A 15,110-nucleotide genomic window follows, 5' to 3' on the forward strand; every position below is an offset into this window, starting at 1 on the left:
TCCTCTGCTCTCTCTCTCTCGCGATCGACCACGAGCACCCGAGAGCACCGACGAGCTCCACCGCGGCCAAAGTCCAACACCCGCCTCGCCCATGCTTCCAGAAGAACCGCCGCGCCTTCCTCTTCGTCTCCACCAACTCACGTGACGCCGGGTGCACCGCAGCGTCGTCCCTGCCGCCTTCATCACCGCATCTGTCGGCGATCACCGCGGTCGATTCGCCGCCTCCGACGCCTCCCCGAGACCACCGAGCTGCTCATCGACCTCGCTGTGAGCCTCCGTGCAGAACCCCTCTCTTTCCCCTCGCGTTTGCGAGCTCTAGGCCATAGCTCCATCGCGGCCGAACTCCGGCCGCCGCCGAAGTCGACGCTGCGCTCGACTCAGGCCACGTCTCACCCTCCCGATGCTACCAATGGTTGCGCGCAAGCGCCTGCAAGCTAACGCCGCCACCAGCTCGTCCTCTTGTGCACCATAGCGCTACGCCGCCCGAACCCGTAGCTCCGGCCGCCGCCGTTCTGGTCGCCGCCATCGACCCCGGCCTCCCTGTGCCCAGCTGCGTGCGCCCCTAGACACGCAGGAGCACGGGCTCCCTCCCGGTGCCCTCAGGGTGCCCAACCGCAGCCTGTAGCGCCGCCCCGACCAACTCCAGCGAGTTCCCGCCGCTGTTGTGGTCGCCGGCGTCACCTGCTGACGTGGCGCCGGTTAATTAGTGCTAATAACCCCGCTAAACACCCCCAGAGCCACTGCCATGTGGGCCCCTGCGCTTAATTAGGTTAATATAACTATTCTGTTAAATTAGTGTTAGTGCCGTGGACCCCACGTGTCAGCGTTGACTCTGGCCCAGTCATCGTTGACCGGTCCCACCTGTCATTCACTCAATCCAGACCTGAGTCACTGACCAGTGGGCCCCACTGGTCAGGTTTGACCAGCAGCAGCGTCTGTTGACTTGCTGACGTCATAGTGACGCAATGCTGACGCAATAAGTATTTTCTGGATTTATTTTTTTATTCAGGAAATTCCAGAAAATTGTAAAAACTTCTAAAAAATCATAGAAATTCAACCGTAACTCCAAATTAAATAATTTATATATGAAAAATTATCAGAAAAATTCAAGGAATCCATCTGTACCATTTTCATGCATGTTAGAACAACTTATAGCTGCTGTTTAGCACAAATCATATAAATGGCATCTGAATAATCACATATGGAGTTTGAATTTGAATCTTGTATTCAAACCAACTTCATTTAATCTGTTGCTAGTTGCATTAGCTCAAAACACATTCATATTGCCATGTCATGAGCATGCATCATATTGTGCATTGCATTGATTGTATTTCTTCTTGTTGCCGGTATCTGTTCCCTCCCGGTAGACGATGTTCCGACGTTGTGATCGTTGACACTGATGAAGACTCAATGTTATCTTCAGAAGTGCCAGGCAAGCAAAACCCCCTTGTTCATTCCGATACAATCTTACTCTCTCGCTCCTGCTCTCTTTTACTGCATTAGGACAACAACGATTCAACTGTTACTTGCTGCGGTAGCTGAACCCCTTTATCCTCTGCATGACCTGTCATTCCACAGTAAATAGATGAAACCCACTAGCATGAGTAGGAGTTGTTTGAGCCCTGTTGTGCCTAATCATTCTTGCTTGTTTGTCATGCCTGCTACTGCTTAGAGTTGTGTCAGGTCTGATTTATCCGGGATGAATCAGAGGTGTGTTAACATGTCCTACTGTGTGTGAGCTAAGTGTGTGAACACGATTTGGTAAAAGGTGTCGATGAGAGGCCATGTAGGAGTACATGGTGGGTTGTCTCATTGAAGCCGTCCTTAGGAACTGAGTTCTGTGTTTGTGATCCATGATTCAGCTACTACCATACATTAGGCCCTGAAATATGACCCCGCTCGACTACTTATTCACCCTCGTCCTCTGTCTAGGAGTTGCAAGTAGTTTCTGGTGTTTGTAGTATGCTGGAGGCCGTGGACAGCGCTGACCGGAGGGGTGGGCTGTGATGCGGTAGGCACGTGGCCGGGTATACCGGGCGCCCGTTTGGTGTCACGGAACCCTGTTCACATCGTTTGGGGCTGTGAGCGAAACTCCGGCCGGATCTCCTCATGGATGGAACCCGAATAGGCGATAAACCTGGACTAGAGACTTGAGTGTTTAGGTAGGTCGTGGTCTACACCCATGTCGGCTTTCGCTTGAAGTCTGCCAAGCACATGTCGTGTGCAGACGCTAAGTGGTGGAAACATGTATGAAGAAGTACACCCCTGCAGGGTTAACATCATCTATTCGAATAGTCGTGTCCACGGTAAAGGACTTTTGGGTTGCTTATATCAGTTCATAGACAAGTGAAAGTGGATACTCTAAAATACGCAAGATAAGCGTGAGTACTATGGATGGCGCTCTCGTAGGGAGACGGGAGCGGATCCATAGTGGTGTATTGATATGGGGAATATGTGGACTCGTGTGCGCCACCTCAAAAGAGTTACATTGCAGTCGTAGTTCAGGATAGCCACCGAGTCAAAGCTGGCTTGCTGCAGTTAAACCCCACCATCCCCTTTGTTGATAATGATGCATATGTAGTTAGTTCTGATGTAAGTCTTGCTGGGTACATTTGTACTCACGTTTGCCTATTTTATGTTTTTGCAGAGAGACTTCGGTCTCACTAGTAGTTTCGCGTGGACTTCGACGTTTAGCTTGTTACCTCAGCTACGATCTTGTGCCCCGGCAGGATCTGGTAGATAGTCAGGCTTCTCAGCCTTTTTCAGTTATAGATGTCTGTACCTAGACATGATAGCTTCCGTTTGTGCTTTGATTTGTATGCTCTGATTGTTGGGTCATGAGACCCATGTTTGTAATATCTTGCTCCTCGGAGCCTATTGAATAAATTACTTGAGTCGTAGAGTCATGTTGTGATGCCATGTTGTATTTGCACATATCGAGCATATTGTGTGTATGTTATTGAAATGCTTGGTATGTGTGGGATCTGACCATCTAGTTGTTTATCTTTAGTAGCCTCTCTTACGGGGAAATGTCTCCTAGTGTTTCCACCGAGCCATGGTAGCTTGCTACTGCTCCGGAACACTTAGGCTGGCCGGCATGTGTCCTTCTTCGTTCCTGTGTCTGTCCCTTCGGGGAAATGTCACGCGATGAATACCGGAGTCCTGTTAGCCCGCTACAGCCGGTTCACCGGAGTCCTGCTAGCCTAGTGCTATAGCCTGGATTCACTCGCTGATGACCGACACGTTCGATGCTGGGTCATGGATGCCTGTCCCTGTAAGTCTGTGCCACTTTGGGTTTACGACTAGCCATGTCAGCCCGGGCTCCTTATCATATGGATGCTAGCGACACTGTCATATACGTGTGCCAAAAGGCGCAAACGGTCCCGGACAAAGGTAAGGCGACACCGTGGGAATACCGTGCGTGAGGCCGCAAAGTGATATGAGGTGTTACATGCTAGATCGATGTGGCATTGAGTCGAGGTCCTGACAGCGTTGGTATCAGAGCTTGACTGCCTGTAGGATTACCAAGCCAAACTGGTCGAAGTTGAGTCTAGAAATTCTTTAGTTATATAAGGGAATTGATTGTGGATGGAACGTAAGGCTCTTTTTACTCCTTATACCTTATGCCCTTCTGATCTGAGTCATCTTATCTTTCCTACGGGGTTAAGGAACTAGGTCTTCTCATCTATCTATCAGGATGACGTGTTACTAATCAGTAGACTTATAAGATTGTTGGATTTAAGCTTGAGTTCAGTTCCTACTACTTCTGTATGTTATCTGTTGATCTCGGAACCTTGCTATTGTGATGTTGAGTGGTTATGCCACCATTTTTGTGAATGTCTCAAATCTTTTTTGAGCATTTACAGCCGTTATGTTGTCCAAGTCATCCCAGGTCTCTAAACAGTCTGATGCATTTGCAAATCCTTTCCTTCCGTCTCCGATGTCCCTTTTGGTCGGAATAAGCACACTAATCGGTAGGTTGAGGTACTTTGTTGCCTCGGCGTAGATGTTGGAGCTATTATTATGACCTTAGGTGTTTAGGAAGTCACCTAGCAATTTAGCAATGCTTTTGTATCCCTAGTGTGATGATTCTGGCCATTATTTTTGAAAGCATCCCGTGATGTTATTAGTTAGTAGGCATTCTATTTCTGGGTTTTGAACCCGAGATTCACTCTACTTACTTCATGTTGATAGTGTTTGCTAGTTCCTTTAGGATATTAGTAACCTTTGCGATAGTCCTCGAGGTCCATAGTATATCGTTCTTCCAAATACCATGAACCATTCTTGGCAGGAGTTCTTCTGAACCAAAAGATGACAACAAGAGTGCTCCCGATGAGTTCTCCATGCTATGTTGTGACTCTGCCAGCTCAACCTTTCTGCATGGATTGTCCGGAAGAAATATGTCGAACTCGTTCGACATGCTAATCCATGCATCCACAACTCAGAAAATCGTATGTTCCTTGAGTTGTCCCTCTTTAGTTGTCTTCTGACCCTCGTCTATCAATTGATAGTCAAGATTATGTGTGCATTCGTTCATCGATGCCTATTACTCTTGTGGTCTGTCAAGCCATTCTATTCCGGAATGACTAGGAGAAACAAACTCCAGTACCTCATCCATATCTAGGATTGGGTCAAAGCAATTGTGCTCCGCAGATCAAAATGCCAGCCTAGCTTTTGATTCTGTTCTACCTTGGAGTATTACCATCTTTTATATCGGGATTATCGTAGGAATTGCACACCATCCTATGAACTCTTGGTACAGTGATACTTCTCGCCATCATTATTCATCCCTCGGTTCCGTGTTGTCGCAACCGGAATGCCGACAAGTGAATCGTGATGTGTGAATTCAATACTCCTAGCAACCTTGTTGCTTGGTAGTTAATGGACAATAATTTCATTCTTAGCGTGTTGGTTTTTGAATCATCATTCTAAGGTTGATCATGCTACCTAGTCCTTTTCCTGGTGCACTCCTTGATCGATGAGTTAGGATTATTCCAAATCCCTCGCTCTTTGATCATATTGTCTTGCCCTGAAAAGCAAGATTGTTCTCGAGCTTAGTAACATATCGGTGGTTTGTGATTTTTCGAATATCTTCTCGGAAGTATTACCAGGTTTTCACCTGACCGCTATGTTGATTTCGTGATCAAGATGGTTTATTGTAAACCACCCTTTCTCCAAGAATCCGTGTTGGATACCCCTAAGCTAGTTGGTTAAGCTAAACGACAACTTGGAGAGTTGGAAGATAAAAGCTTGCCTGACTTAGTTCATTCCAAAGGGATATTCTTGTGTAGTGTGTGTTGAAGAAAGATGATATCTTCATCGATTGGTCCCTGTGATCAGTTGTTGGACCTATTGTCTTATCAATCCCTTGATTTGAGTGTGGGTTATCGTCAAATCAAATCAGTACCAACGATGCTCGTAATGTTGTCCTACTCGTGGTTGATCCCTCGAGCATACACCATTACATCTTTGGTCTGACCAATGCTATCACCGTGTTCACATGATGGTGGAAGTCCAGTGATATGGAAATTCCGATGAGTTGCTGTTGAGCCCATCAGTAGCATTTTGTCTCCCCCCATGAATCATGTTGAACATCAACCTAGTGTTGAAAACTTGTGTAAGCATTTCTTCGTGTTTCGTTCATGAAGCATATGTTTGGATGAAAGTAGTGACTTCCCCTAATTCATGTGCATCTGATGCAAGTTGCCGCCATGAATTCGAGGAAGATTGTTTTGTTTCCTTGGAATCATCCCAAATCAGTCATGCACACATGCGAAGTATTCTGTGGTCTGGAGACTTGCAACCTTCATTCCATATGTGTCCCGAGCACACCAAGCCACTGATTGATTTGTTCAAGGAGAAGAAGTTCCTTCATAAGAGCTAATCATATGACATAGGCAAGGACTTCATTATCCACGGTGATGGTTCCCAACCAGAACTCGGTAGTGTTTTATTGTAAGACTACCACGTGGTCATGCTTGTCTGGGACAACGTGTTCACATGTTTGTAGCAGAACCAGCTCATGTTTTGGAGCTTACTATCGTAGTTCATTCCCCGAGAATCTCGCAACGTCATCTCGTCGATTTGTGTTGCAAACTTTCGTTTTTCTTCCTAGACTCGATGAGTCTGGAATATCCTGACACCAACCAGATCTGAATCTCAGGCAGATATGATGGTTTGGAACATTTCCCAAAAACTACAATATCGGTCCCTCGGAAACCGGTAAAGTGGATGTCGTGGCAAACACACCCAGCCGGAAGACCTGTTATTATAATATCTTGATTGAGGAAGTTGGCCACCTCCCCATAAGGATCTCGTAGGACTTATTCTAGTAGTTGTTCCTTATGGATTTTTGTGCTCCCGAAGTCCGACCTTTTTACTTGATGTTCTAGATATCAAACCATATCTATGGGTGGATTACGCTAGCACATCAAGGAGAACATTAGAAGCGGAGTGCTAAATGTCTCTCGGTCGATCATCCAGATTTCCTTCCCTTGGCCTCGCTAAGGTGAAATCTGAGAAAGTGTTATCCTCCTTTGCATCTGCATCGTCCATCGCTATTCATCATGGTAGTATGTTGTGTTGTCAGCACCCTTGACACGGATGTTGATAAAACCTTGATGATTGTGGAAATGCTCAAGTTCTTGAGAGCACGTACAAGCGCTACGTGTTATCATCGGCTCTAACTAGGATTCCTCTCAGTTTCCTCGGCAATGCTATGACCTTTTCAAACAGTGAATTCACTCTCTATTGATGAGCCTCTCCCCAGTTACCAGAATCATTCCCAGCATTTGCATTTTGTTCCCAGCTTGCACCGCCAATGTGCCATTCTACCATGGGTCTCTTCCATTTCCGGCGGTAAGCAAGTTCATCCATTACGTTGTCTTCAACAAGGTAATCCACATCAGCCAAGTCCGAGTATACCATTCCACCGACCCCCTCCAAATGATTGCTCGAGAATTGCCTTAGGCTGGTTTAAAGAGTCTCAATGATCTCTGAATCAAAGGTAATTCTTTTTGCCACTTAAGGGGATATTTCTACGAGTCACCTTCCCTAAGGTGGATCGTTATGGTATCATGGAAACTCAACTCCTCGCTACGTTGACAACCGTTCACCACCCTCTTAGGTGTGGAATTGTGGTCTACCTAGTGAACCTTCGTCATCTGCTTCACTCCATTCCTATGGATGTGTGCTTCGCCTCTCAGCTCGAGAGATGTTGCTATGTCCCATTCCGTGAGTTAATCCTGAGTTGTTCGACCTTCGAGAAGAACCATTCTTTTAGGGTCTTTCCTTTCCTCTCGTTGTCATGTTAGTTGGAGTTCTCAGAGCAAGTCTTCGAGACAATGATGGTGAACGAATCAACGTTCAATTGGAGTGCAACTGGGTCGTGAAGATTATACTAGTTTGCGTTTCCCCTTCACCTTACCCTACACTTGAATCTCGGGTCAAGATTCTTGTTTAGTGGGGGTGAGTTGTCACAGCCCTAGAATATTGTTTGTAAATAGTTGCATCTTCATCCAGGCATCATATTTAAATTTCTGAAACATGAATTGAGGATTGTTGAAGCCTCAAAACTTTAATTAAAAGCAGGGCAAAAGAACCCTGGAAATTGCATTCAGTGTTTCCAAAACGGCCTTAATAATGTTGGTTATATTTGGCAAAGGTTCTTTCACCAAACCAAAAATAATGAGCATTTTGAGGAATATTTTGGGCACTGAATTTAAATCATTATTTTATTTGCATTTGGAATTATATTCATAACTTGTATAGAATATATTTCCAAATACCCTGAAACATTTTATGTGCTTTTGGAAAAGTCCATTAAGCAACATAAAAATATTCAGAGGAGTTTCTGGCATTGTTTGAATTATTTTAAAATTCAAACAGTGGCAAAACAAATTTAACAAAATAAAACAGAACAGAAATAAAAGAACAGAAACTTACCTGGGCTTACCTGGCGCCCACTTACCTGGCCTAGCACGGCCCAGCCCATCTCCACCCTCCCCCCTGTCGTCTTCCTCTGCCAGTAGCCAGAGGCGAGGCGTGGCGCGCGCCCGAGAGGCCTCGGCCACCTCCTGCTTCCCCTGGCCACCTCCTGCTTCCTCCTTGAAGCCTTGGTGATGCCACGCGCCTCCCCGACCCCCCCTCTCACTTCTCCCTCGCTCTCTGGACCTCCCTCCCCCCCTCGCTCATCTGCTCTCTCTCTCTCGCGATCGACCACGAGCACCCGAGAGCACCGACGAGCTCCACCGCGGCCAAAGTCCACCACCCGCCTCGCCGATGCTTCCAGAAGAACCGCCGCGCCTTCCTCTTCGTCTCCACCAACTCACGTGACGCCGGGTGCACCGCAGCGTCGTCCCTGCCGCCTTCATCACCGCATCTGTTCGACGATCACCGCGGTCGATTCGCCGCCTCCGACGCCTCCCCGAGACCACCGAGCTGCTCATCGACCTTGCTGTGAGCCTCCGTGCAGAACCCCACTCTTTCCCCTCGCGTTTGCGAGCTCTAGGCCATAGCTCCGTCGCGGCCGAACTCCGGCCGCCGCCGAAGTCGACGCTGCGCTCGACTCAGGCCACGTCTCACCCTCCCGATGCTACCAATGGATGCGCGCAAGCGCCAGCAAGCTAGCGCCGCCACCAGCTCGTCCTCTTGTGCACCATAGCGCTATGCTGCCCGAACCCGTAGCTCCGGCCGCCGCCGTTCTGGTCGCCGCCGTCGACCCCAGCCTCCCTGTGCCCAGCTGCGTGCGCCCCTAGACACGCGGGAGCACGGGCTCCCTCCTGGTGCCCTCAGGGTGCCCAACCGCAGCCTGTAGCGCCGCCCCGACCACCTCCGGCGAGTTCTCGCCGCTGTTGTGGTCGCCGGCGTCACCTGCTGACGTGGCGCCGGTTAATTAGTGCTAATAACCCTGCTAAACACCCCCAGAGCCACTGCCATGTGGGCCCCTGCGCTTAATTAGGTTAATATAACTATTCTGTTAAATTAGTGTTAGTGCCGTGGACCCCACGTGTCAGCTTTGACTCTGGCCCAGTCATCGTTGACCGGTCCCACCTGTCATTCACTCAATCCAGACCTGAGTCACTGACCAGTGGGCCCCACTGGTCAGGTTTGACCAGCAGCAGCGTCTGTTGACCTGCTGATGTCATAGTGACGCAATGCTGACGCAATAAGTATTTTCTGGATTTATTTTTTTATTCAGGAAATTCCAGAAAATTGTAAAAACTTCTAAAAAATCATAGAAATTCAACCGTAACTCCAAATTAAATAATTTATATATGAAAAATTATCAAAAAAATTCAAGGAATCCATCTGTACCATTTTCATGCATGTTAGAACAACTTATAGCTGCTGTTAGCACAAATCATATAAATGGCATCTGAATAATCACATATGGAGTTTGAATTTGAATCTTGTATTCAAACCAACTTCATTTAATCTGTTGCTAGTTGCATTAGCTCAAAACACATTCATATTGCCATGTCATGAGCATGCATCATATTGTGCATTGCATTGATTGTATTTCTTCTTGTTGCCGGTATCTGTTCCCTCCCGGTAGACGATGTTCCGACGTTGTGATCGTTGACACTGATGAAGACTCAATGTTATCTTCAGAAGTGCCAGGCAAGCAAAACCCCCTTGTTCATTCCGATACAATCCTACTCTCTCGCCCCTGCTCTCTTTTACTGCATTAGGACAACAACGATTCAACTGTTACTTGCTGCGGTAGCTGAACCCCTTTATCCTCTGCATGACCTGTCATTCCACAGTAAATAGATGAAACCCACTAGCATGAGTAGGAGTTGTTTGAGCCCTGTTGTGCCTACTCATTCTTGCTTGTTTGTCATGCCTGCTACTACTTAGAGTTGTGTCAGGTCTGATTTATCCGGGATGAATCAGAGGTGTGTGAACATGTCCTACTGTGTGTGAGCTAAGTGTGTGAACATGATTTGGTAAAAGGTGTCGGTGAGAGGCCATGTAGGAGTACATGGTGGGTTGTCTCATTGAAGCCGTCCTTAGGAACTGAGTTCTGTGTTTGTGATCCATGATTCAGCTACTACCATACATTGGGCCCTGAAATATGACCCCGTTTGACTTCTTATTCACCCTCGTCCTCTGTCCAGGAGTTGCAAGTAGTTTCTGGTGTTTGTAGTATGCTGGAGGCCGTGGACAGCGCTGACCGGAGGGGTGGGCTGTGATGCGGTAGGCACGTGGCCGGGTATACCGGGCGCCCGTTTGGTGTCACGGAACCCTGTTCACATCATTTGGGGCTGTGAGCGAAACTCTGGCCGGATCTCCTCATGGATGGAACCAGAATAGGCGATAAACCTGGACTAGAGACTTGAGTGTTTAGGTAGGTCGTGGTCTACACCCACGTCGGCTTTCGCTTGAAGTCTGCCGAGCACATGTCGTGTGCAGACGCTAAGTGGTGGAAACATGTATGAAGAAGTACACCCCTGCAGGGTTAACATCATCTATTCGAATAGCCGTGTCCACGGTAAAGGACTTCTGGGTTGCTTATATCAGTTCATAGACAAGTGAAAGTGGATACTCTAAAATACGCAAGATAAGCGTGAGTGCTATGGATGGCGCTCTCGTAGGGAGACGGGAGCGGATCCATAGTGGTGTATTGATATGGGGAATATGTGGACTCGTGTGCGCCACCTCAAAAGAGTTACATTGCAGTCGTAGTTCAGGATAGCCACCGAGTCAAAGTTGGCTTGCTGCAGTTAAACCCCACCATCCCCTTTGTTGATAATGATGCATATGTAGTTAGTTCTGATGTAAGTCTTGCTGGGTACATTTGTACTCACGTTTGCCTATTTTATGTCTTTGCAGAGAGATTTCGGTCTCACTAGTAGTTTCGCGTGGACTTCGACGTTTAGCTTGTTACCTCAGCTACGATCTTGTGCCCCGGCAGGATCTGGTAGATAGTCAGGCTTCTCAGCCTTTTTCAGTTATAGATGTCTGTACCCAGACATGATAGCTTCCGCTTGTGCTTTGATTTGTATGCTCTGATTGTTGGGTCATGAGACCCATGTTTGTAATATCTTGCTCCTCAGAGCCTATTGAATAAATTACTTGAGTCCTAGAGTCATGTTGTGATGCCATGTTGTATTTGCACATATCGGGCATATTGTGCGTATGTTATTGAAATGCTTGGTATGTGTGGGATCTGACCATCTAGTTGTTTATCTTTAGTAGCCTCTCTTACGGGGAAATGTCTCCTAGTGTTTCCACCGAGCCATGGTAGCGTGCTACTGCTCCGGAACACTTAGGCTGGCCGGCATGTGTCCTTCTTCGTTCCTGTGTCTGTCCCTTCGGGGAAATGTCACGCGATGAATACCGGAGTCCTGTTAGCCCGCTACAGCCCGGTTCACCGGAGTCCTGCTAGCCCAGTGCTACAGCCTGGATTCACTCGCTGATGACCGACACGTTCGATGCTGGGTCATGGATGCCTGTCCCTGTAAGTCTGTGCCACTTTGGGTTTACGACTAGCCATGTCAGCCCGGGCTCCTTATCATATGGATGCTAGCGACACTGTCATATACGTGTGCCAAAAGGCGCAAACGGTCCCGGGCAAAGGTAAGGCGACACCGTGGGAATACCGTGCGTGAGGCCGCAAAGTGATATGAGGTGTTACATGCTAGATCGATGTGGCATTGAGTCGGGGTCCTGACACCGATATCCGACAGTGCCCTGATAGTTTGAATCAGAAGGGTTAAGGGGTTGTCAAACAAGACCCGCCTTTGGAAAAGCTAAGTCGGAAAACTGTGAAACCTCTGCTCGGCCTTTGTGAGGAACTGGAGTGTTGGGTAAATTGGAGGAGAGTTCCTCCGCCCCCGCTATTCATGCTATTGTTTCTTCAAAAAAAAGTTTGGATCCAAGTAAGCTAAAGGGTGAGAGAACCTTACTTTCTGCCTCACTGGTTGAACTATCTGTTTTGGCAAAGGCTCTGAGTCAGAGGAAAGGATAGTTACCTCGACACCATCAGCGTTGCTGGCTTCCGCTTCATCCTGATGGCAATCAGTGTCAATAAGATAATTTCAAAATGAGCCAAGGGAATCAAGTTCTACCTCCGACTCCTCGTCATCCAAAGCAAACAGCTCTGAGGTGTTGGTTTTCTTCTTGGCAGGCTTCTTGACAACCTTGTTCTTTGTCCTGACCTTTTTTGCCAGCTTGTCCTGGAGTTTCCTGTTCCAGAAAGAGGAATTGGCCTACAGAGATCAAGAGATAATGAGAAGACAATTTTAATAATGAATAAGTGGGAAGTTATTCAAAAATACTTATAGCTGGAGCTTTATTAAGGGTACAGAAAGGATTCAAGCATGTCTTGCTGCAAGTTTCCAAGCTCTCGTTAAGCAGTGACTTAGTCATCTAATTGATTGCGTCATTGTCCATCTCTATTTGGCAGTGGAGTTGGGGATCTTTGACATTACCAGTATACTCACACATTTAGCCGGGACGGCGACTTAAGGGTAAGATCCTCCATGCGAGCTAGCATCGAATTAGATTGACTCCAGTCAAACCATTCGCCATTAAGGCCCTAAACTTTGAAAAAATGGGCATATATTTGGCCCATTCTTCTATGCTGATCCACTCTGGGAGATGGTGTTTGTTGATAAGCCGATTTTCGCGGAAACCCGGCAGAGGCTTTTCATCCGCTGGAGATGTGACTTGGCAGTAAAACCACATCTAGTTCCAGTCCATAGGATGATTGGGAAGTGCGGCAGCAGGAAAAGTGGCTTCTTTCCACCTTTGAATGAAAATTCCACCTAGTTCTAGGCTAGGCCCGTCTGTGAACTTGGTCTAGCGGTACAAGTAATAGAATTCCCTGAACAATTCCATAGTGGGCTCTTGTTGAAGATACACTTCGCAAAAAACTTGAAAGTTCCAGATGTTTGAAACAAAGTTGGGCCCGATGTCTTGAGGATGGAGTCTGAAGAAATGCAGCACACCGCGAAAGAATTTTGAGCCGGGCGGAGTGAACCCACGGAGCATGTGATCTGTAAAGACTACAACTTCGCCTTCCCTTGGGTCAGGTATAGCCTCATCTCCTGAAGCTCTCTAGTGGATAGCATCTTTTGGTGCTAAGACGCCCACTTTCACATGGTCATTGAGAGATTCCTCTGTAACGGTGGAGACGACCCAGTTGCAGGACGTAACATTTTTGGTCATTTTGTTGATGAAAGCCTAAAAAGGAAAATATTGCCGGATTAAGGTTATGCTGTTAAGCCGGCCAGTGATAATAAAGTAAGTGCAAAGTTAATTTATATGCAGAAGAATAATTACTATAAAAGTCAGCATGGTTAAACCGGAAGACAATCTCGGGTTATACAGATTGTGAACATATACTGCCAGCATAAAAAGGGGACAAATACTATATGGTAGGTTACAGCTTATCATATAAGCCGCCCGCATGGCTCCTATTCATGACTATATATGGATCTATCAGTGAAATTTTGCTAAGTGCTAAACAAACAGTTTCACAGATTGGTTCTATGATTTTGGATCTGCAGCAGTTCAACAAAACAAAATAAAACTTAACATAAAGTTATGACAGTTGAGGAACTCGTGTGCTCAAATGAGATTCTGTACAGAAAGGGTACCTTTTACAATCATAAAGGGATGCTAAAACTACCAGTGCACAGCTTTAGTGTTGGATTCAGATGAAATTATGCGTTCTAGGGAGAAAGATGAAGAACGGTGAAGTTGAACAGCGGAAACCCTAATGCAGATCTGCTACATGGGAAGATGAGTACTTACTGACGTTGCTGAACAGCAGAGGTGCACCGTAATTCTCTAGTCTGTTCAGGCCGATGCAGCGGCCGGTGTTGATGTGGTTGACGAAGGTCGACGACGGTGGAGCTCGGGCTTGCAGAGGCGTCGCAAGGAGGAAGACGAAGACGATGGGGCAAGGGTAAAAAGTGAAAGAAGGACCACCTATCCCTATTTATAAGGAGGTGACCGGACGGTATGTGCGGGAATCGAGGAGGCCAAAAATGATTATGTGGTTATATGGAAGCCTCGATTTTCTTGAGGTTTATTAATATAAAGATCTGTTGAGATGTCCTGGGCCTCATGCGGAATTAATGCGCGTGATGTCATGGAGGGTTACCATGGTTCTGCGATATGACGTCATGGCGGGTTACATCGAATCGGTAAGGAATTGATAATGTAAGATTCTGCTAAGTCAAGTGGTGGAGATTGATGTGAACAAGTTCAAATCAACCTGGGGCCTAGTGTTGGGGATATAACTCCTAGGTATGACCCGCCAATTAGGAGCCGGGTCATGCCATTGGAGACTTAAGCATGAAGCTGGCGGTTCATCGATCAAGCTTATTGAAGGCCGAAGGCCGAGAGGCGACTCAAGGCCCAAAGGTGTGAACCGCCAGGAGATGACTTGTTCCATAAGGCAAGCTTAGTTAGAAACCGAGCCGGTCATGTTTGTGTGAGCCGGTCGAGACACTGTAAGCCGCCGGGCATCAACCTGTATATAAAGGGGTGACTCGGCGGCGGGTTAACTCAAGAAACAATCAATCAAGCACTAGGTCAAGCATATTCGCTCCCTGGTAATCGAAACCCAAGAAATACAACCAAAGCAGGAGTAGGCTTTTACCTCATTGAGAGGGGCCGAACCTGGGTAAACTCTCTATGTCCCTTGTCCCGTTCAACCCCTTTAAGCCAACCTAGTTGTGATGGCTCCACACCTAAGTCCTTTTGCTAGGGCATCTGCCGTGTTAAATCCACGACACCTAAGTTAAAAAACTATCTGAGAGAGAGCATCCCTCCCACTCGGGGGCTTAGCCGCGAACCTGTTTTTGCCTAAGATAAAAAACTACTCTGAGTGAGAGCATCCCTCCCACTCGGGGGCTTAGCCGTGAACCTGTTTTCGCCTAATTAAGTTAAAAAACTACTCCGAGCGAGAGCATCCCTCCCACTCTTGGACTTAGCCAAGAGCCAGTCCTCGACTAAGTTAAAAAACTACTCCAAGTGAGAGCATCCCTCCCACTCGGGGGCTTAGCCGCGAGCCAGTCTCGCCTAAGTTAAAAAACTACTCCGAGTGAGAGAATCCCTCCCACTCGAGGGCTTAGGCGCTAACCTGTTTTTGC

Source organism: Triticum aestivum, chromosome 3B (genome assembly GCF_018294505.1).
Source record: "Triticum aestivum cultivar Chinese Spring chromosome 3B, IWGSC CS RefSeq v2.1, whole genome shotgun sequence".
Classification (NCBI taxonomy): Eukaryota; Viridiplantae; Streptophyta; class Magnoliopsida; order Poales; family Poaceae; genus Triticum; species Triticum aestivum.